The sequence below is a fragment of the Protopterus annectens genome, chromosome 1.part0 (assembly GCF_019279795.1).
Source record: "Protopterus annectens isolate FY-2018-M chromosome 1.part0, PAN1.0, whole genome shotgun sequence".
Classification (NCBI taxonomy): domain Eukaryota; kingdom Metazoa; phylum Chordata; order Ceratodontiformes; family Protopteridae; genus Protopterus; species Protopterus annectens.
Window position 1 is genome coordinate 1,387,209,638 of NC_056725.1, and position 25,075 is coordinate 1,387,234,712.

General features: G+C 38.6%; 1 protein-coding gene across 1 annotated transcript in view; it reads right to left on the bottom strand.

Moving 5' to 3' along the window:
• MDN1 (midasin AAA ATPase 1) overlaps positions 1-25,075 on the bottom strand; it is a 3,484,183-nt gene that overhangs the window by 627,416 nt on the left and 2,831,692 nt on the right. The gene's annotated exons all lie outside the window — the stretch shown is intronic.

Genomic DNA, 25,075 nt, shown 5'->3' on the forward strand with positions numbered 1-25,075 from the left:
GGTAATGCTTTGTGAAGGTATGTACAGAACTCCAAGTGGCTGCCTCCAAGATCTCTTTAGTAGGCACTCCTCTGAGGAAGGCTGTAGAGGTGGCTGTGGCCCTAGTGGAGTGAGATCTGATACCAGTAGGTACGAGCTTTCCATGATGGGAATAACAAAAGCGTATGCAGTGACCAATCCACTTGGAAATGGTCTGTTTAGTTACAGGTTTCCCTTGACCCCCCACAGCATAGGAAACTAGGAGTTGATCTGATTTTCTGAATGACTTGGTTCTGTCCAAGTAGTAACGTAGCTGCCTATGGATATCTAAAGAATGAAGCAGCCTCTCCCCTTTGTTTTGAGGATTAGAGTAGAAGGTAGGAAGGTGGATGGCCTGGTTTAGGGCTACCCTAGATACTACTTTAGGCATAAAGGAGGGGTTAGTACGCAGGGAAACCCTGTCCTGATGGAATATGAGGAATGGCTGCACCGCCATGAGGGCCTGTAACTCAGATACCCTACGAGCTGAAGTGATGGCCAAAAGAAAAGCTGTTTTCCAGGACAAATATTGTAATTCTGCTGAAGCAGCCGGTTCAAAGGGAGGCAATGTCAATTTTTCCAGTACATAGTTAAGGTCCCAAGCTGGTACTGGTTGTTTCCTTGGAGGCCTTATGTTCTTAGCCACTCTGAGGAACTGTCGCAGTAGAGGGTGTGAGTATAAAGGAGGATCCATATTGAATTCTGCAGATATTGCTGAGGCATGTATCTTGATTGAGGAAAAGGAAAGTCCCTTGCTCAAAAGTTCAGTTAGGTACTGTAAAATCTGAGGCAGGTTTAATTTTCTAGGATCCTGTCCTCTTTCTTCATTCCAACAGCAAAACCGCTTCCATTTTTGGAGTAAGCCTTTCTTGTAGATGGTCTTCTAGCCTCCAAAATGACATCCTGCACTTCTTTGGAGAGTAGTGCCTGATGTGAAGTTAAGGGATTTTCCATGCAGCTAGACTGAGAGTTTTCGGCTGACTGTGAAGCGTTTTGAAATTGTTCTGCATCAGCAGTAGAGGTGTTAGAGGCAGGGGCCACGGAGGAGTGTGTGTTAGGCTCCTCAAAAGTGGATACCAATGTTGTCTCGGCCAATCTGGAGCAATCAGTATCATCCTTGGCTTGTCTGTTCTTGCTTTCAGAAGCACCTTGGGCAGCAGAGGTAGTGGTGGGAATGCATAAACTGACCAAGTTGTCCATGTGAATGAAAGGGCGTCCACTTTCCAAGCCTTTGGGTGGAAGGTCCTTGAGCAAAACTTTTTTAATTGATGATTTTGTGGGAGGCAAAAGGTCTATGTCTGGCCTCCCCCATGCTTGAACAATCTCTGTGAATACGTGTGGATGTAGCTTCCATTCGTGAGGGTCTGTCATATGCCTGCTCAGAGTGTCTGCCAGTGTGTTTTCCATTCCTGGTAGGTACTGAGCCTGGAGTTCTATTTGTCTTTCCAGAGCTAGGTTCCAAAGAGTCATGGTTAATCTGCACAAGGGGTATGAATGAGTCCCTCCTTGTTTATGTACCACATTACAGTGGTGTTGTCTGTTCTTATGAGCAGCTGTCCTGGATGCAGGAATTCTCTGAAAGCTGAAATTGCATTTATTACTGCCAGCATTTCTTTTTGATTGATGTGAAGGTGCTTTTCTGTTTTGTGCCATCTGCCCTGAATGCACCTGTCCTTCATGTGCGCCCCCCAGGCGTAATCTGAAGCGTCTGTGGTTATGACTTGTGTAGCTTGAGGCTTGCAGAATGGGAGGCCTTTGTTTACTTTGCATGCTTGGGACCACCATATGAATTCCTTTTGTAGGCAGGGAATTATTGGAATCTCCACTTCTAAGCTGTGACTGTGTTGAGACCATAGATTTTTTAGGTACCATTGAAGTTTCCTCATGTGCAGCTTTGCACATGGGATTAGAAGAATGCAAGATGCCATGAATCCCAGAGCCTGCAGGATTTTCCTTGCAGTAAGCCTGGTACTTTTGCAAGCATTTTGAAGTAATGAGATAGTTGCCCTTGTTTTCTGTTGTTAGGTAAGCCATCTGGGTGTTTGTGTCCAAGTTGGCACCCAGGAAGGTAATTTTCTGAGAGGGTGTTAGTTTTGATTTCTCCTTGTTGATGGTGTATCCCAGAGAAAGCAGTGAGCGTGTCACATATGCCAGATGTTTGAGAAGTAAGTTTGCTGTCCGCTTGGATCAGGCAGTCGTCCAGATAAGGGTAAATTTGTATCCCTTGAAGTCTGCAGTATGCAATCACTGATGCCAGGCACTTGGTGAATACTCTGGGCAGTAGATAAGCCAAAGGGCAATGCAGAGAATTGATAGTGATTTGAACCTGCAAGAAATCTGAGGTATCTTCTGCAACTTTGTCTGATTGGGACATGCAGGTATGCCTCCTTGAGGTCCAATGTTACCAGCCAAAACCCCTTGCCCAGCATGGGAAGGAGTTGCTGTAATGTGAGCATCTTGAATTTTGGCACTAGGAGAAATGTGTTGAGAATGGATAAGTCCAGAATGGGTCTCCAGTCGCTTCCTTTTCTTGGCACCAGAAAAGCCTTGAATAAAAACCTTGTGCTTGTTGGTGCGTAGGTACCTTTTGTATAGCCCTCATGTTTAGGAGCTTTGCAATTTGTAGTTGTGCCTCTACCCTTTGATTTTGTGGTAGGTTTGGCATGCCTCTCATTTTGGAAGAGTGTGGAAATGAAATTTGTAGCCTCTGTTTATTATGTCCAGAATCCATTTGTCTGTTGTGACAATATGCCAATTGTTTGCAAATAGTGCCAGTTTCCTCCCAAAGGTGCTGCCAGTTGAATTCTGCTTGGCATGGAAATGAGGGAGTCATTGAGTTTGCTTTCTGTACTGCTGTGCACTGTCGCCACCACTTCTTGGTGTAGGTGATTGCCATTGTCTGCCTCTGTAGGATCCTTGTGTTTGTCCTCTGCCCCCTCCCCCCCTGTATCTGCCCCCTTGTGCTTTGTCAGTGGTTGGAAAGGACCAGTTTTTGACGGCCAATTCCTGCTGAACCTTGGTGGCTGAACCTGTAAGAAAGCTTTGACAGTTTGCATAGATTTTGCCTTTTCTTCCATTTTACGTAAAATATCCTCAGCATTACCACCAAAAAGAACATCCTTATGTAACGGTGCATCTAGAATTTCGCTTTCACCTGATCTGGAAGATTTTGTTCCCTTAGCCATGCATGTCTGCGAATGACTGCTCCAGTGGCGGCTGATCTGCTGGAGGCCTCTAGTGCATCATAACCACATTGTAAGGTGTGCTTGCCCACTTGCTCAGCACTATGCATCATATCCTGCAACTCTTTTAAATCTGGTTGTTCAGGTTGTGACATTTTTGTTTTTAATTGTGATAACAGAAATTGCTGATATTTAATCATATGAAACTGGCAGTTTAAGGCCCTCATGGCAAGGGTGGCCGAGGTGTAAACCTTCTTCCCCACCTTTCTAGTGATCTAGATTCCCTTTCCGAAGGTAGAGGATTCTTGGCCGTGGAAGCCTTAATTCCCTTAGGGCCTTGAGAAATAGTTTCAGGATCTGCATTATGGCCTTTATAGAGGAACTGATGAGAATTAGGAACTCTGTAATACCTATCCGGCTTGACTGGTGCAGGAGGCAGAGAATCAGGATTTAAACAGGCCTCCGAGTATACATCATCCAAAACCTCCAAAACAGGAGGAATAGCCAGAGGTCTATGCTGAGGTAACCAGAGGAATTCCTCAGCCTTTTCTTGGAGTCTGAAATTCTTGGCCTTCCCAATGGAAGTGCTCTCTCAAGGAGTGTAAAGTTTCCCCAAAGGAAAAATCCTCAGGGGGGGATACAGAAGGAATGGACTGCTCTGCATCCGAATCCTCAAAAGGAGAATAAGACTGTTCTTGAGCATCAGAATGCTTTGATAAAATGGATTCTTGGTCAGAAGGAGGAGAATCCTCCTCTACTCTGGGTCTCTTGTCCGGAGGGGCCTGTGAGCCTCTGATAAGGGAGATCAGGTCTTCAGCCATTTTAAGCATGTGCTTCTTAGGCGTGGGCCCAGGTCATGGGCCTTGTGAGGCAGGCCTAGAAGGATGCTTGGCTGATTTGGCTTTTGTAAAAGCCTTGATGGAGAAGGAAGATGAAGGCCTAAATACACCATGAGTGGATGTAGATCTATCCACATTGGTGGGTTCGACAAGAACAGGGCTTCGTAGTAGTCTGGGAAAGGACCAAGAACCAGCGGTCTCAGGTACAGAAGACCCCGCCGAGGGAGTGTCGCCGGTAGTCAGGGACTGCAAAGGCGTCTCACTGAGAACCGCCCACGTGGAGCTTGTTTCGCGTGGTGTCGGTAGAGACCGCAGTTCTCGACTGACGGTCCTTTTCTTGCTTTCTGGACATAGCAGTAGTCGGAGTATCCGGCGACATTATATAATTAAACGCTTTTCCAAAATAGTGTTGGGCGAACTCCGCCCGACGCTTGATAGTGCGCTTATTGAAGGTAGCACAAAACGCAGCCCGAGACGCCGTGGTCTGGGCCCAAACAAGGTATGCAAAGGGAATGGAAATCCTTATGCGGTATTTGCTTCCCACAAGAAATACAATTATTAACTTTTTCTGACATCGGTCTGAGGCAAGAAAAGGTTCTCAACGGGTACTTAGCTTTAATGAAGACTTCGGTTCCAAATTCTTTCGTAATTCAGGAGCTGGCCGACCGCACTTGCGAACTGCTTCTGCTTCGGCACCGCGCGGCAAAAGACTGAAGAAGATGGCGTCGGCTGTGTCTTTTATACTCTAGCCTTCCTGACGTCAGAAGAGTACGCGACAACAACCGACGCCGGACCAAGACTTTGGAATTCGGCCGACCGAGGGACCGCCTGACGGCTGAAAACCCATATGTAATTACTGCAGCTGTAATGCACGATGAACATCTACCACCACCACAACGAAGACCACATGCCAGTTTCAGTGGCACAGGGGTTTTGCTCCCATTTATACCACTGGCATTCAAGGTTTAGCTAGTATCCAAATGTCAGCAGGTGAAAAGAAGTAAGGGATGCAGCACCAGAGGTATAGGTCCCCATTCCAAAAAGATGGTATTGGTCTTAAACAGACACAACCTCCTCATAAAAGTCCATCTGTACAGCTGATGGTAGCTGCTGGGAATCTATCAAAGTTGAGACAGATCCTGGCAACTTCTTGAGTGAGCATATACAGCAATGATTTCTCAGCCAAAGTTGTTCAAATGTGTTAAAAGTATAGTACACCAGGATGCCTGCACAACAATTTTTCAGTTTCATAATTTAATGTAGTTTTAATAATTTCAACATTTACCTGTTAAATCAGCAGAGGGAAAGCAACAAACTGAATTACAAAGCTTCTGTAAAGAGACTGCCTCCTTATTGCCTGCCATATTTTTCAATAAAAGGGCCAAGGCACCAACTATGATCAACAAGAACTAAGGAAGTTAAGCACTGAAGAGTTAATGTAGTTTTAATCTTATTGCACAATCTGGCACTAAAATTCATAAGCTTGCCAGAACTACAGTAGTACAGGCCCCACCAAACTGTCACAGATGATTTGAAGGAACAATGGGTACTATCCCACAACGCAGAAGACTACCTCCAAAGTGAGGCCAAAACCCTACACCTAGCCAAAGAGAGCCACTCTGGTGTCCTGTGCAATTCCAAGTGGACCAAAAGAAAAAGAAAAGGTATTCTCATACTTTTAGATAAAAAAAAAAAAAACTGGAGTGTGGTGGCAGCCCCCTTTGCCCTACCCTAACTACACCTCTGTGAAGACTACCATTAATATATATATATATATATATATATATATATATATATATATATATATAAAAATGAACACACTAACCAGTGGCTAGGTTCGGTACGCACGCATTTCCGGCTGGCTGCTTCTGTTTAAATGGAACTGCAAGTAGTAAGGAAACAGCGTCTAATGTCTAAGCATTTATTTTCATCTTGAATGGATCCGGAGCGGTTAGACTGCTGCTGCAAGGGTGGCATAGGTAAGGGACTCCTGCTTGCAGAGGTTAAGGTATTTTCTTGTTTCAGACGGCACTGGGCAAGCCACTTGTCTGCTACTTTCACTTGGGTCATGTGTCTAACCACAGTACAGCCACTTCTGAGTGGATATTACTGATTATATATATATATATATATATATATATATATATATACACACACACACACACACAGGATATAAAAATACACCCCTGTTAAAATGCAAGGCTTTTGTGGTATAAAAAAATGAGACCACAATAAACCATTTCAAAAATTTTCCCACCTTTAATGTGACCTATAACCTGTACAATTCAATTAAAAAACAAATCCGTTAGGGGAAAACTGTAAAAAAAATAAAAAAAATGTACAATAAGCTAGTTGCATAAGTGTGCAGTGTCATTTAGTTATGCAGCCATAGTATAGGTATGACAGTGCTATGATTACACTCATTGTTAACTAATTTATATCAGACTGCTTTGCTGTACATTCTCTTTCTCTGCACTGTTTGCCATTGTGCGATGCAGCGATGGTGGTATGCTTCCTTCTGAATACTCAGTAGCAGTTTCTGTTCGATGTCTTGTAGTGTATATGGATGATATGCAATGTGGTGCAACGGCGCTTTATTCCCTGTACTGTGTAAAATTAGTAGTTTTTCGGCTGAGTGTATAGATCAGAGTTCTTGCTTTCCACAAAGTACAAACAGAAAATGTTGGGTTGATAACAGAGCTTGATGTAAAATGTTATTAATAAAAAACTGAAGAATGTGAGGACCTTAGCTGATGTGCTTAAGACAATGCCAGCAAATTGCCTTAAGGAACATATATTCGTGCATTTGGCATTGATGCTGTTAACAGTTAATGTTTTTGGGAATTGTTCCAGTAACACTAAATACTGATTTTAGTTGAATGCAGTTGCAATCTTCTCAAGATTAAACAATTGGTCTCTTTCAACTCTAATTCAAAAGAGTAGATAACCAAACCTTTGGTTTGCATGCAGGTCCTGTATTCACAACAACTCTTGGAAATTGCCTGAGAAATGAGCTAGACAGGAATCACACAAAGTCATGTGTTGTACACAGGCAGTACCAGCAACAAAATATAACTAGTTGTGTACAAGTACTGCTTGGTAGCTGTAGTCTACCCATTTTCCTGTGTACTATTTCAGTTATCTGAACGAGTGCTGCAAGTGGGACTGTTGCTTTTAAGGTATTTCCTGTATAGCTTATGTTCTGAATCTGAACAGAGAGAGAGAGAGAGAAAGTGTGTGTGTATGTTTGTGTGCGTGTGTGTAAATGGCCCCAGCTGAATACACCTGGTGGCTAGAGGTACTCAGGCTCAAACCCTGTACCTTGGGTACAGGTAAAAAGAGCCTAAAGTCCCTAGCCACCACCACTTGTGAATTTATGCCTCATATTTTTGTTCTGTTCCTCATTAAATCTGTAGCTTTTCAGGATATTTGTGGCAAATCAATGAAGGATTGAATTCATTAAATAATGACAGGGATTTGAATTTCAGACTTCATATTCTTCAGAAAATAAATGGTAACACAAAACCTTTCATTCTAGCAAGTTTCTAAGTTTATAAGATCAGTATTTGAAATCTGTCCCTATTTTGGGGTTGTATTCCCCCATTATTGGCTTTGTCCAGGTTTTTTGTGCTAAGAGGTTGAGAGCTTTGGTGAGAAGTGAGAAATGACTTCACTAAATTATAGCCATTTAAATGTCAGTCTTCCTAAATGTGTGTGTGTGTGTGTGTGTGTGTGTGTGTGTGTGGCAGTAGACTTTTATGATGGAAATGTTCTGAATTGGGCAGTTTTGTCATAGGTTCATAGGTTCATACTAGGCTATCTGCCCTAGGGCATTTATAAGCCTAGCCAGAATGTGTTTGGCTTTCACCACCCATTTTAAATTTATTTTGCTATGCCCTTTTTCGAGGTTAGTATACTGTGCCTCTATCTAACAGTGACACAGAAGTGATACCGGGTAAACTCCCATCCACTCATCAAGATTCCTCTTGAAGAGAGTCAATGAGGGACTCTGCCTAACCTGGACTGGGATTTTATTCCAGAGTGAAGGGAGCCTCTGGGTTATGAATCTGTCCCTCCAGCATGTCCTATTTATTTCAGTGCTGAGTCATTATTGATTCATGCATTTTGTTTCATTGCCTACTGGAAAAATGTTCAAGCAATAAATTTAAAATGCGCTCTAACGTAAGTCTAGCAAGTGTGCTGTATTATACAAGGAATATAATTTAAAGTCAGGAAGGTGTATCAAAGAATGCATGTATATTTCTTGTTTCGTGTGCAAGGGTTCTATGATTTGAAAACAGCCTAAAGATAATCATTATCTACCACTGGCCAGATGAATTTGCTTTGATGTGGTGTGGGTTTCAATTAATGTAGGTTTCAATGAATGTGAGTTTCAAGGGAAGAGAAGTTTTAATGCCAAGTCTATTTTCATTGTGAGACAGTATTGCTTTGTTCAGCAGATATCTATTAGTGTTTGTGCATTGTGCTATAAAATGTAAAAATAAAATCCAAATAATCATTGGAGAAGTAAAGCAGTATGCACACATTAGTGTTTATGGTAAATGGGGCAAATAGCCAGGTAATGGGACATTGGAATTGCTGCAGGGAGAATTTGTGCCATATTTTGGTGGTCTGTTCTTCAGTTTGCATTTGAAAGTTGGTATCCCACAATTCCATTGGAGTGGGAGGGGTTATGTAATTATGTATGCAAATTTTACGTTAATCAGCGTACAGATTTGTACCTATTTTTCATGGACCTTGTCCAGATTTTTGATGTTTCAAGGTTGAGAGGTATGATATATATACATATATATATATATATATATATATATATATATATATATAATACACATACATACATATATACCAAAAAGAACTCTGCGTACTCAACATGTTGAGGATAAAAATATAATTTAATACGAAATACAAATGTACAAAACGCATATAAAATTAAAATAATAAAAGATAAGAGCTTTCAGGTAATAAACCCTCATCAGATCTAAACACAAAACAGGAATGCTTTCTATTTAAACAAACACATATCCAATCAGCATTAGGTAAAATGCGCACCAAGAAACAGAAATTAGAATATTAGGATGTTCATTAAATGTAACTGAATCAGGCTAACCAATCAACATTTACTATTACAAATATTAACCAATTATAAATAACAATAGCATCTAAAGACAAAGTATAAGACAAATTGTCCACTGATTGCCCTGCAAAAACCAGGATGCTATTGGTTAAAATCCCAAATAAAGTGCATTCATTGAACTATATATAAATCAATATTTTGTATTCTAAAATCCTGCCAATCATAGCATGCCATTTAACATAACGGCAAGTTCCTCAAATCGTGATGACTTCAGTTTAACAAATTTCATACAAACAATTTATCTAGGTATATTATACATTATATACCATTGTATAATACCAAACGCGATGGCACATCTAATGATGGAAAAATGTACAAATCCTATCTTGACATGAATATATCCATCGAATACTATATCTCACTCACAGCAATGTTATCAAAACAGTAAAACAAGTAAAGAATAATATAGGAAAAATATCATTCATTCACTACAACATGTCAACATTTTGAGTCACTGAATGCATCATATTGGCACAAAGTTCATTGTTAAATGGTATAGTAGCTGCTATAACAAATTCTAAGCATCTTAAGAATCTTATCGGTTGAAAACTCAAAAGCATTACAGCCATTGCTGAATAATGAACAAATTATCATAAAGTATTCTAAAAGTCAACCAATCAACAAGCTATTTTGTGAATTGGAGATATTTGCACAGCAAGGCATGAGTGGGAAAAAAAACATTCCAGCAGGTTATCAAAACCTTAAAAAAAAAACACTACAGGAAAAATATCGTTCATTCACTACAACATGCCAGCATTTTAAGATATTAAATGCATCATATCGGCATACCGCTCATTGTTAAATGATAAAGTAGCTGCTATCACAAATTGTAAGAATCTTAAGCATATTATTGGCTGAAAACTGAAAAGCATTACAGCCTTTGTGTATAGTGAGCAAATGATCATCAAATATTCTAAAATTAACTAATCAACAAGCTATTTCGTGAATTGGAAATATTTGCACAGCGAAGGATGAGTATGAAAAAAACATTACAACACTAAATATCAGACTGTATAGAGTGCAAAGAAATGTTTTTGTTTATGTGAAATACCAATTAGTATCACTCAGACAAAGACAGAATTACAGAAGAATGCACATTATAACTCTCAATAACAGATTAAGCTATATATAAAAAAATTCTATGTGAGTGATCCGAGAATGTATATGAAATAACAAATTCAATAGTACCAATACGCAACATTTATAACAGGAAAAAAGCAAGTAAATTGTGAAACCAAAGGGAATTAAGTGGGTCACCACATTAATAATACTCAACAAGTATGCACTAATAGTACAACATGACAAAGAAAACAAAAATCAGCTCTCAATATGGGAAAAACAGCATCACAAATCTAATGACATACAAAAATGTCATAAGACTTGTATGATCCTAAGATGTCAAGAGCCAGTTAATATTGGTCTTCAAAAAATTACCAAACTAGATAACCACGTTAATAGTACACCATAAATATACATTGAGATTTGTGTACCATCATTTCTTAAGCTGTTAACATTAAGTTCTTAAGCATCCAATAAGAATGCTACAAAACACTAAAGGAGGAGGAGAATCAATACCAAAATAACATAGCAAATAGCGATGTCAAAATGCTTGCAGGAAACAAAGCCAAATCAGACTACAGAATGTCAGGAGCTAATCAAATATATATATAGCTAATATCATAATAGTAATCTGATGAATGAAACTATATATATATATATATATATATATATATATATATATATATATATATATATATATATATATATATATATATATAATATATATATATATATATATATATATATATATATATATATATATATATATATATATATATATATATATATATATATATTGCACAGATTACTAAAATAAAATTAAAATCCCTAAAAATCTGCCACTGGAAACAAATGCATCTCAAAGACTAACAGTAAACAGATATGGAGTAAAATCAGTCAGAAAAGAATACAAATCTAATTAATGCCAACTGCTGTAGCTGTAAATATTAAGCATTATGCAAGTATATATGATTCAACTGGGGGGGGGTTGAGCAACAGCTAGGAAAGTGATAGCAAAAATTCTAAACATTGGATGGTGTATAGTAGATGAGATTCTGTAGGAGAGTGAAGCCAGGTGAAAAGATGAATAGCAAGTAATAAATTATCTTATTGAGTGTGGTCCACTGCTGAGATCCTTGGATGAAACTGCAAGAAACATTACAAACTGCAGAATCCTTAGAACAAAATACTCTAGGGCATGCAACCATACCTCTCTACCTGAAATCAAAACTCTGGACAAAGGCCTATGAAAAATAGGTACAAATATGTATGTTGATTAACATAACATTTGCATAGATAATTATGTAACCCCACCCACTCCAATGGAATTGTGGGATACCAACTTTCAAAAGCAAACTGAAGAATAGACAACCAAACTATGGCCACAGACCCTTTTTTTTATATGTGCACCAGTGATGTTCACTGGGAAGGGAGATGATGATGAACCTCAGGATTTTGTTTCTGGTGACTTGCAGTATGCGGGTTTTGTGGTAAAAGTAGGGCATTTAATGGTAGGAAATATTGTAATCTTAGCAAAAGAATATTATAGTTTGCTAGGACCTCCAAAAGTCATTCTCCATGACCTACTGATCAGTGGCGTAGGTAGAGTTTGAACCACCCGGGGTTGTCCGTGTTTGCCGCCCTTCGCCACTTACAAACCCATGGTCAAATGGGGCCCCCCCATACACAGCCCTCCCCCACAACCATTACAATGTTAAATTACTTGGCTATTTTGCCCCATTACCATAAACACTGTAATGTCCATACTGCTTCACTTCTACAATGGTTATCTGGATTTCATTGAAAACTTTTATTCTACATTTTACATCACAAACACTAATAGACATCTGCTAAACAAAGCAATACAGTCTCACAATGAAAATTGACTTAGCATTAAAACTTCTCTGCCCTTAAAACTCACTTGCATTGAAAGAGCATTGAAACCACATTCAAAGAAAATGCATCTGGCAAGTGGCGGATAAAGATTACTTTTGGGCTGCTTTCAAATCATAGGCCCCTTGCACATGAAACACGTGTGTTCTTTGGTACACCTTCCTGGTTGTATTAAATTAAATTCCTTGCATAATACAGCACACTTGTTAGAGGCTGAGTGTGTTTTAAATTTATCGTTTTGAGCATTTTTCCAGTAAGCAATGAAACAAAATGCATGTACCAATAATGACTAAACTGCCCAATTCGGAACATTTCTATCATAAAAGTTTACTGAAACTTCTACACTCCACCAGTATCAGTAAATATGCACACAATATCTGCAGAAGTAAAAAGTCATCCAAATAATTCCACATTAAAAAGCGGTCTGTAACTAATGAAGAGGTTGCTGCTAGCAAACAACTTTATATTTCATTGCTTCATCTACAAATAAAGTGCCTGTTGCCCTTGAGGAATAAATTGCCTATATTACATTAAAAAAAAAAGATAAGCTAGCACTGTTGCAATAGGGAATGGATGGCAAATAACAACAGGTTTATAGTTATTAGGTAACTCGGCCAAACAGGACATTCTCAGGACTGCAGCATCTACCCCCTTTAAAAGTACAACACAGTATTAGCAATCCATCTACATACTGTGGGAGTAGAACCCACAGCCTTCTGCATCAAAAACAATTATTCTACCTGCTGTGCTACTAGCACAAACAAATTTGGCAAAAGCAGCACTAAACTTCTCACCCCCTGAAGAACTATGCAACACAAGAAATCTGGAAAAAGACAAAATGTACTGGTGAGGACAAAGTTGCTAGAATAAAAGGTTGTGTTACCATGTGTTTCCAGAAAGACAAACTTAAATGGCTATCATTATTTAGTCAATTCAGTTCTCACTGATTTGCCATAAAACTACTAATTTTAAGAGAAAAAGACCAAAAGTACATTCTGTAAAACTTTGGACAGTTGAGAAGTATGGACTTAACTCATACCTCTCAACTGTACAGATTTTTGCCTCATATTTTTGGTCAAATGTTCATAAAATTGTGTTTTTTTAGCAAATCACTGACCAATCATTTAAGATTTACATCAGAAAATAACGCCAGACATTTGAGTTTCAGACTTCATACCCTTCAGAATATTAATGCTAATGTAAAACTAACTTGTTATTCTATCTACTTTCTAAGTTTGTAAGAGGGATATTTAAAAATTGTCCCCCATTATTTAGAGCTTTGTCCAGATTTATTTTTCTAAGAGTGGTGGTATGGGTACAGACATTAGACTCTTGCTCCCTCTATCCAAGGTACAGGATTTGAGTCTCAGTTACTCTAACCACCTGTGATACCCATCTGGGGTATTTTACACACACACACACACACACACACACACACACACACACACACACACACACACACTATGAGCTCCTTTAGGCTACTGAGTAATCTCACACACCTCTCTAATGTATGTATGAGCTGCTGGAAAATTCAGACTGCCAAGTAATCTCCGGTAAGCGCAGACAGTAATCATCTCCATTAAACACACACACACATCTCTCTGTAAAGCTGCTGTAAAATATTGTCACATGTATCATAAAGCTTAGAAGCCTGCAGAATCAATCAGTAAAGTATAATCCAAACTGCCATTACTAAAGCTGCCAGTGTAGAGTAATCTCCCATTAGTGCAGACAGTCACTATAAACACGCACTTCTCTCTCTAAAGCTGGAAGCTGCCGTAAAGTATAATCCAAACCGCAGAATCAATCACTATAAAATCCAAACTGCTGTTAGCCTACTAAAGCTGCCAGTGCCGAGTAATGTCCGTTAAGTGCAGTCACTATAAACACACATAATAAAAAACACTATTACTGCAGAATCACTATAAAATCCAAACTGCTGTTACTGCAGAATCAACAACTATAAAATCCAAGCTGTTCCAAACTGCTGTTACTGCAGAATCAATCACTATAAAATCCAAGCTGCCGTTACTGTAGAATCAATCACTATAAAATTCAAACTGCTATTAAGTATGCAAATAAAGCTTAACAGAAGCCTGCAGAATCACTAATGCCCATAAAGCTTAAAAGAAGCCTGCAGAATCAATATAATTCAAACTGCCGTTAAGTAGCACTATGAAACACAATGCAAACTTTTGCCTTACAGTGGAGTGAACCCAATCTGCAAGTTAATCTCTCATATGCACGTGAAGCCTGCAGAATCTCTAAACTATAAAGTATAATCCAAACTGCCGTTAAGTACTATGAAATAACACAATGCAGACTTCTGCCTTACCATGGAGTGAACCCAGTCTGCAAATTAAATTAAGTAATAATGGCTCTGCATTCTGACAGGCTGTCTCTGAAGCTGATCTCATCACGCACATTCTCACGTGATGATGTCAAAAATAAATTTGCTCAAATAAAAAAAAACTTTAAAAAAAAATCCCAGGAAATTCGTAAATTAAAGGGGCCACTCGTGAAGTCATGGCACCTCAATATTTTGCCCTCAAAACTGGTACTTACTGAGGAATTCAGTACAGTTGAGAGGTATGCATAGTATATTAGTATAGTATCCAGGTAAGGAGGGAAAGTGCAAATAGTAAAGTTCCAGGATATAACATCAAGAAGACAAAAGAAAAGTGCAAACCGTCCTGGGCAGCAACAGCAAAGTTCCAGAGTCCAGCATCAAAACTGATAGAAGATGCAGGACCAAGTCAGGCACCAACCCTTGGGCAACAGCGCAGGTTGTCTTAGTCAAAATGGGTGCCAATAACGGGCATCTAGCAGGAAGACCACCTCATCAAAATGTAAGATGCTTTACAGATAGTGTCGACACTAGTAAAAATACAAACAGCACTGGTTAATGCACACCTGAAATATAACTGCTACATTGGAAGCCAGGAATCTTGACCAAAGTCTCTAGCTCTTACCTCTCAAATGTCCAGATTTTCACCTCATTTTTAGTCTGCTTCTCATAAGATTTTAAAATTTGTGGTTTCCCGGCAAACCACTTAAGACTGAAGTCACTAAATATTGACATGAATTTTGAGATTCTGACTTCATATCCTTCAGAAAATACATGCCAACACAAATCCTAGCAGATTACAAAGTTTATAAGAGCAATATTTAACATTTGTCCCTATTTTAGGCCCTTTGTCCCCCACCCACATTATTTTCGGCTTTATCCAAATTTAAAAGATTAAGAGGTATGCCCCAGTTGCTCCAGCAGCAAACTGTGGAAAACCTTTATGACCAAGTCAAAACAAACATATCTTGAAAAATAAAAACTCAACCTCTATACAACCCAGAACATGTTTTAACTGGACAAACAGAATACTAGACAATGCAGAACAGCTACAAAGGCAGCAGTTGCCCACTTTTAATTCATTTACTGTCATTTGTTTATCAGAAAAGTCCATTTATTAAGTCTAAGACAGTCAGCAGTGGCAACAACTTGGAACAACATTAAAAGTCTTAAATGGAAAAACAGAACCTTATAAATTCTGCTCATAAAAATAAAAACGGACCTAAATGGCTTAAAACAGTGCAGAAACAAACAGGTCCAAGTCAGAAAGCAGACCAAAGTGCCAAGCTAGAACTACACCTTCTATGCCACCCGGTCCATTAGACTCCAAGGGTACTGGATACTTCCTCATTGGTACTGTCCATTATGGCACTGATTACACAAACTGCTACTGACATGTGCCACATTGACAATGATGGGTCCTCCACTTTTGAAACTAGTCCCTTTACTGTCCTTTTTATGCTAAGGAATACAGAGAACGGTCTAAATTATGAGGAAACAAGTCTAACAGAAGTATTATGGAAGAGAGTAATCATGGAAATCAAACCAGAAATGCACAAAAAGCAGATAGTGTTAAAAAGGCAATAGGAACATTATGGCCAGAAGAACAGAATACTGGAAAATTCACAATTATACCGGAAAGTAGAGAATTGCTGGAATAACCCATATTGATCATGATTTGATAAGGACTGGATAAGGGGAGGTGAATGTACACCAAAAGATGAAAGACTAATGAGCAATTTTAACTAATGAAATACATAAATGTTGGTTCATAAATTCTACATTTGTACAGACAAATGTAGGTTTTGCAGTCAAAACAGAAACTGCATTTAACTCATTCAAGCATATTAACATCATTTATGTATATTTCGACTTAACACCAATAGCACTCTACAGCATCCAGACCTTTTTTTTGGGCCTGGCGTCTTTAACCAAGTGACTTATTAGCTGACAATAGGCAGTATTAGAAAGTCCAAGTGTCATTAACAAAATCACGCTAAGATTGTTAATATAGAAATTAATCAATGACGCCACATTCATATTTTCATGTTTATGTTCATATTTTCATAACTGAGAGCCCTGTTATTGAAGGGCAAGGTGTGAAGTGTCATGGTGGGAGACATGAAAATGCATCATCAATTTGCACTTCTATCCCACTGTACCCACGATACAGCTAGTTGTTAGCAATTACGAAAATAAATATTTCAATGTGTGCTTAATACTTCAAAAACCAAGTGACTTACAAATCGTTGCATGACAATCTTAGATATTATTGAAGAAAAATGTCTGATAGTTGCACATCTTAATTATACACTGTGTTATTTATACTGCTACTTATTACATAATTAAGCATTTGTTTTCTTATTTCTGTAAATATCTCAATACACATCCACTCAAAGAAATTTCCTGTTATGTGAAAGCTTATGTCTGGGTAACAAAAAATGTAAATTGACCACTCAAGGGACTATAAAACTGCTTAACATACAGAGGTGGTCAACAAAGAACTAGGCCTACTGTACTGATGCGTGCATGTACTTTACTTTCTTGTACAGCTTTTATTAGAGAATATCATACAAAATCATACATAATGAAAACACAGTAAAATCATACATACAGTATCATACAAAATCAATACATTTACTGTTTTCTCATGGTTTAATCATGCTTTCTGAAAAAAAGTCTATCTTGGTTTGTTTCTTTTTACAAAGATAAGTGGAGAAAGCACTCTCAACACTGGCTATATCACTCAGCACACCTGAGCATTTTTTATTTTTTAACAGCGAATGACTAACTTCATCATCAGATGCCGGACATCCTCTTCTTTTGGAGTCTCTGCAATTTCTCTCTCATCCTCACTTGCTTCTTCCACTTCATCAGCTGCTTCATGCACTTTTTATGCTGGTCTATACTTCGGTCAATATCGCTTGGAAAATTGCTTCTGGATCAGGTTCATTACAGGTTGCCACCTCATCATCCATCGCAACAAAATCTTCACCTTTGAATTCTGCCATGGGAGATGGATTGTCTGATGGGGCCAAAACATCATGCTCTTGAGTTGTGACAAATCCAACTTTATTGAAACATTTCTGTATAGTTTCTGGCTGAACTTTACTCCAAGCAGAATTGATCGAGAGGACAACATCCAGAGCATTAACTGATGCAGTAGATTAAGTTGCTTCCACAGGCAGACCACAGGTGTGTGTTTTAGGACTTGGTAATGCATTTTAAATGTTTTGATGATGCCTTGGTCAAGAGGTTGGATTTTTAAGGTCATGTTTGGAGGCAGAAATGTCAGTCAGTAAAATAGTTTCTTCATTTCTTAGTTGAAACCCCTTACCCACCTTCACAAATAGGGCACCAGTCATCCATGCACATTTGTTTGATCTCCAAATGACAGGGAGGTCTTCGGGCTTAAGGTTCTTGAATGCACATAGCTTTGCTGATTTACCAATCACCAAGGGCTTTAGTTTCTCTCCAATTGAGCTAGCACAAAGCAGAACTGTGAAACATTCTTTGGAAAGTTTTCCACTCTTACATTTGTCACCCTTCAAGACGAGGCTCCTATCAGGCATCAACTTGAATAAGAGTCCGTACTCGTCAGCGTTAAAGATGTCATCTTTGAAACCTCTGGTGAAGTCCGGGAACTTTTTGATGAACTCTTCCACAACTTCTACTGGAACTTCATTGAATTCACTACACAAGACTTTCTGGAAGATCTCATGTCACAGTTTAAATTTCTAGAGTCAACCACTTGGTGCCTGGAAATCTGCCACCCCGAATTCCTGTGCAAATTTTTAAAAGCAACTGCTTGGAAAATTGGCCAGGAGATTCAGGTGTTAACTGCCTTCATTTGTTTGAACCAGCTTAATTTGGCTTTATTGACTTCATCGATGGAAGTTTTCCTCCTTTTCCACTGTAGGTCTCCGCTTTCCTTACCATATATCTCTCCAAGTACTCATGTTTACGTTTTTGAATGTTGCTAACTGTGGTCTTGCTAACACCAAAATGTTCCACTATCTTTCTTTGGCTGCTGCTTCCCAGAAAATGTAGATCATCAACCTTTTTCTTCAATGTCAGCTCTTTGAGTTCTTGCCTTTGGACCATTATGTTCTCAATTAATTGTAAAATATTTCAGTAAATGTAGGATGTACCTACAATTCAAACCAGTCCTTCAAATTGAAAAAATTGTCAGCAACATGTGATTAGGACGTTAGGCCTAATCCAACACATGGTAATTATAAAACATAAAAAAAAAAGAACTTGTACTAAAGAAAAAAATAATACAACTAAGGGGCAAAGCCCACACCTGACAACCCTTGGTGTAGAGTGGACTCAACTGGTCAAGTTAGAGAGGATAAATTAATATTGTGTGTCACAGACCAAGTGGTCAAGATACAACTTATAGAGGTGGTCAATATAGAGAGGTTGGTCTTCCATTGAGTACATGTGGTGAGAGTCTGATCTACGAAAATTAGGTCAACTTAAGGAGGTGGTCAATGTAGGGAGGTGATCAACTATGGAGGTTCTACTGTATGTCTATGTAGTACAGCAACGACACTGTTTGTGAAAGTTTAACAAAATATATTGGAGTTTATGTGCATTATAAAATATTATAACATTTATGGAATGACTATGAATGCATTGACTACTATCACTGCAAAGAATACTTATTGATAAAATTGCAATTGGTACAGTTTTAATAGCTTTTATTGTTCACAAAATATTTACCTTATGCTTTTTAAGTTAATTCTTTAGAAAATGCCCTTGAATGCAAGATGTGTAGGCTGCTAGAGGTGCGACATTCCACACAACACGTTACAGAGTTAAAGCCCATTCATGTTTCATCACTTTGCTACCTATTTTATTTATTATGTTTAAACTGCTACATCAGTTGTTGCTTTTGCACAATGTCAAATGCCAGTGTTGTTTTTCATATTGCCTTTTAATCTGCACAATAATCTGTTGCAATTTATGTTTTTTTTATTTCATGTAGGAAAGCATTAGAACTCTTGCCAAGTTCTCCCAGCTGACATTCAGTTCACTTAACACAACAGTGGAATTGAAACATATTTCTGTGGTATTGCAACTCCTTCAGTTCTTCCCACAACTGCACTAGGCTCTTCAAACTATTCTACCCTCCACTATTATGAATACTTAATCTATCGCATTTTGCAGTGCATGTCTAAAATGAAGTCATAGATCCCTCTATCAGCTTAATCTCACTGTCCTCTTCACATTCTGTAATTAAAACTTTGGAATAGTCTTTGGCCTGATATAATGTGAAAAATATTTTAGAATTAGTGAAGGTTATATAAAACAATCCAATCAGAACAGTTTCCAGACTCTCAGAGGGGTTCTCAGTGGGAGTGCATCAGGGTTCCTCTGAGCCCATTGCTGTTGATAGTGGTGATTGACTCCATTACAAACAGGATGGGGGAGACGGATCAAAACGTTTCTGCATGTAGATGATGTGGCATTACACGCAGACTCTGAGCAAGAACTTCAGCAAAGGATAGGGAAAATGAATGCAAAACTGAAGGCACATGGGATGTAATTGACTGTAGATAAGACAGTTGCAATGGCAGCAAATGTGGGAAACCAGAAGCTGCAAACTGAAGGGATAATAGTGGAACAGACTAACAGCTTCATGTTTCTGGGAGAGGAGGTTAAAGAGAGGTGATGTGTGAATGAAGCGGTCAGACAGGATGAAACCCACTGAGACAGTGTCAGGAGTAATGAGTGACAGAAAAATGCCAAAGAAGTTGAAACGTAAGGTGAACAAAACAGTGGTGCTATCAGTACTATTGCATGGTACAGAAACCAGGATCTTAAAAGCAGAGCAGTTGTGGAAGCTAGAGATGAGAATGATGAAGTATGGGAGAGAGGTGGTAGGATGCAAACTGTGGGACAGGGTAAAAATGGTAGAGCAGAAGCACAAATATATCCAGTTACAGAGAAGGTCAAAGAGAGCACATTACACTGGTTTGGGCACATGTGCAGGAAAGTAGAAGACAATTTGGTTTAGAAGATTTAGAACAGATAAGAAGAAGGTAAGAGGAAATTAGGATGTGTAGCAAAGATATGGATGCTCTACATGAAAGAAGACCTGTGACAATCAGATACGACTGTTGAAGCTGGTAGGAGAATGGCATTTTATTTAGAAGGACAGCACAGTTAAAGATACCCAACCCATTGCAGAAAATGGGAAGAGAAGGTTAATAATGATTTGCAAGTCCAACATTTTATGTCTGTCTGTGCATGTCTTCACAGAATGGTGTAGTTTACTCCCTTATCCCAAAGTGGTTCTGCTGGTATGACCCTCCACATTACCTGTGCATGCATACCCTGTGTAGATAAGTCTGGACTTGTTGCCATCCTACATTTTCTTTGTTGTGCCCAATGATGCCCATACACAAACCAGCTCCATCATGACTCTGAAATGGATTAAGTAGACAAAGAATCAGTTCATGGAATCTATTTGAGAATAAGAGGCTAACTGCTTTCACATGCATCCATTTGTATTATTTCCACCTTATCCTCTTGCAACATCTCTATACTGAAAAGATTAGCACATTGAAGCATCTGTCATTGGTGTCCAAAGTAGACAGAATGATGCAGGAAAAAGGGACAGTGACAGCTTAATTGAGGATAGACATTTGTAAAAAAAAGTATCAGGTGTGGGATAATAAATTCAACAGTTCTACCTATCAAGAGACATTGTGTTAAAGGAATATCCATCCAACTAAACATGCACAGCAAATACAACTGTTTAAACAAGGGTAATTGGATCCAGCAAAACAGGAATATCTAGTTCCCTTTTAAAAGTGGGAAAAATTTGTCAGATGTACAACCAAACATTGCAATGCAACTCCTAGAAGACAAACTGTGACACTACATGTTCAATATATCATGCAACGTCTAGATGCATCTGGTAAAAATTAAGACATTCTATAAGAAGCTTTGTGGGCTTCAGGAAGACATCTCTGGTCACTCTCAATTAAAGGAGCAGGAAAATACAGTTTATTTTCCTCAAAAATCAATACATTTTAGATTAAAGAGAAGACCATTTGATGTAAATGAGATGCTTGTCAAGGAAAGTGAAGAAGTTAATGAAATGGATAATGAAATTATTACATTCCTGAAGTATTAGTGGGACATATGGCTGTAAAAGTGATGTACAAGAAGTTGAGAAAGGTTCATTAAGTTCATTTGGAGTAACCACTGAACTTGTTATTGCACACAATCTTGCTATAGCTTCAAAGGGTTATTGCTAAATTGGGACTTTTCTGCAGAAACTGGATCATGAAAAAGGAAAAGACTGCAACATAATTTATTCAAAGATGTCATTTTTGTCCTCACAGCAAATGAATGAAATAGTGAGGAAGATGCTTCTTGGGTTTTTTACAATACTGGTAACAGAGATTAAATGGAACAATTACAAGACCAGATTCAAGGAAAAAAGACGCAGTGATAGGCTTTCTCAAAATAATTAAAACAAAAAAAAAAAAAAAAGGGCAGAACTGTCTGAGTATGTAAAACACAAAACTGTGACATGGGCTAGTATGTCAACAAAAACAACAACATGGCTGATGGGTGAACTAGAATTATTGTTCAGTATCAAAATGCCTTTTAACAGGAAATACCACTTCAGCTTTAGAGACCAAGAAAAAGCTGCTTGACAGACAGAAGAAAGGTCTTTTATGACCATGATTTTAAAGGGGAAACAGAGAGAGACCTCAATTTTTTACATACAATTCTTCATAGCATCAAAAAAGTTCAAAATGATGTATCCCTGCTCCTCTCAAGTTTTTTTTCCCTCTGATCGACAATCTGTACATCCAATAAGAATGCCGGACATAAGAAAATACGGCTGGGCAACAGAGGGACAGAAGACCCAAGTGGGGTGCAAAAAGTTATTTAAACTGTGCTCCTTACTGGATGTGCCATTAAGAGGAGTTTTCCCTTCTTGTTTTGTGTTTTTTCCCTTATGGTTGACTCCAAATTCTATGTCTAATGTAATACATTTCCAACTGGCATAGAGAAATAAAGCCTTGGCTATGATCCAGGTGATCTGAGTTAAAGAAACATCTCAGGTGCCTGCTAGAGCTGGCACGGTAATGTGGTTTTGCCAGCTCTCCTCTTTGCAAGGGAGGGGGAAAGCAAGGGAATACATATTCCAAGCACACACTTCCATTAAAGAACTTCTCGGTGGATACTGGAAAATCAACAGGAGCACTGGCTTCAGGGGGGAGGGGGCAAGGCTGTCTTGAGGCATGTATCACTTGTGGAAGCAGGTGACATATCTTTGCTGACACCTATTGCACAACAATCCCTTGGCATGTTACTGGGCATGCACAGCAGAGGGCAAGAAAGCAACAGAAAAAAATGAACTTTCCTTGACGGCTGCCTCAGTGGCAGTCCCTCTGAGCCAGCTCTTGCCCTCAGTGATGGTGAAGGAATGGGCCAGTATACTGACAGATGGTCTTGTCAGCAGGCAGTGGGGATGGGAGGTGGGGTAAAAATGTCAAAAAATATGACATATTAATGATTATTAATTTTGTTATAAAACCAGAATTGCAGAAAGAAAAAGATAAGTAGAAGCATGTTTTTGAATGTCAAGGAGGGTCTTTAAGTGAAAAGGAATGGGAGTTAAATATTTACTTAATAGTGGTGGTGCTGCGGTAGCATTGTCGCCTCACAGTAAGATGATGTCCTGTTCGATTCTCAGCTAGAGCGTCTTCTGTGTGGAGACATGCGTGAATGGGCGTACCTTCGTTGTAGGTTGTGCATCAGGGCTGGCAACTCGGCACGTAAAAATCTACTGCCAATCATTAGCGGACCAGAGTTCTGCTGTGGCGACCCCTAACTGGGAAAAGCTGAAAGACACAACAACAACATTTATGGTAATGTTACCACTACTGATGGTGATTTAGATGATTAACTTATTCAATCCTTAAAAGCAAAAGGATAATAATCACCTTTGCTTCCAGAGGTCTTCTAAGCAAAACCACTTGCTTCTGAGAGCTCTTGTTTTTTTCTCTCAGATTTACAATGTCTGATAAATTATGTGAATTACAAAAAAATGTGAAATACGAAATCACTTCAGAAGACTATGGGATACACACACTGATCTTAGTATCAAAGGTCTGTCTATAAATGCTGATTTTACATTGCAGGTTTATGAAAGAAAATGTATTTTGTTTGTCAAAAAATACTACAGTTGCAGTCAAAAGGTTATATCTCCGCAAGCATATAAGAGAGAGATATATATTACCAGTGAGAGGATTGTTCACATAAGAGCTTTCCAATGACGCATGACAACAGGGGATAGCATACTGCAGTTTTGTGATATCATAGAATCTACGCAAATTAAGCATACAATGTTTTCATAATATAGCAAAATATTAATCTACAAAATCATTTGTATTTGATGTCGGTACCAGTGGCAGCACTGTGTGCCTTAATGTTTGGTAGATCATACCCTTAGTTGATCTAAACGTCACACAGCTTTTATAAAATTAATGCAGTTATGAAAATATAGATAAGTTATACCTGCTTTACCAAAAATCATGTCTCAGAATGTCTTAACATTAGTCACCATCTTTTAATCAGTTTTTACACCACCCCCAAGACAGTATTACACTCTTTTTGCATTATTAATATAAACATGGAAAATGTTACATTTTTCATAAGTTTTTTTTGCCAATACCCCTTAGGAACTCCATCGCTGTACATCCCACTATGACCATTTCACTTGGTGTGCTTATCAAGTAATGTCAACATGTAGATGATACCTGTCTACCTTAGCTTTATTTACATATCTTTCCAGTACTTCAGAAATTAGACTTTGAGAGCAGTGACAAGCATACTTGCTTCAGGATTATAGGGAAGTCTTCCAAATTCCTTGTTTGATATAATTTACACTACTGCTCTCCAGCCTGGTTGCAGTCCAAGAATAAACAGTATATGATTATTACATTACTTATTAAAACGTAGTTTTAACAGCAATGACATCATATAGGAGAGGAGTAATTAGCCAAATTAAATGCTTTAAATTTAGGATTAATAGACGTGCAGTAGGTGGAGTGGACACTCTAAACTGGCACAGGTGAGTGTGTGTGCATGAGTGAGTGGTACAAATGGACTACTATGGCACGGCTAGGTACCCAGTGGTGTAAACCTTGGCTCAAGATGATTGTCACTGCTGAAGTGACACCGCTACCCCATGTGCAAAATGGGAAAAAGGGTTGAGGATGGATGGATGGATGAGTCATACCTCTCAACTGTCCAGATTGTCACAGAATGTCCAGATATTTGCCATACATTTTTGGTCTGTTCCACATAAAATTTGTGGTTTTCTGGCAAACCACTGAGGACTGCAGTCATTAACTAATGACAGACATTTGGGTTGTAGACTTCATATCCTTCAGAAAATGCATGCCAATACAAAACATGTTATTCTAGCAACTTTCTAACTATATAAGTGCAATATTTAATATCTGGCCTTATTTTGGGGCCTTTGCCTCATCATTATTTTAGGCTTAGTCCAGATGTCTTGTTTTAAGAGGTTGAAAGGGATATT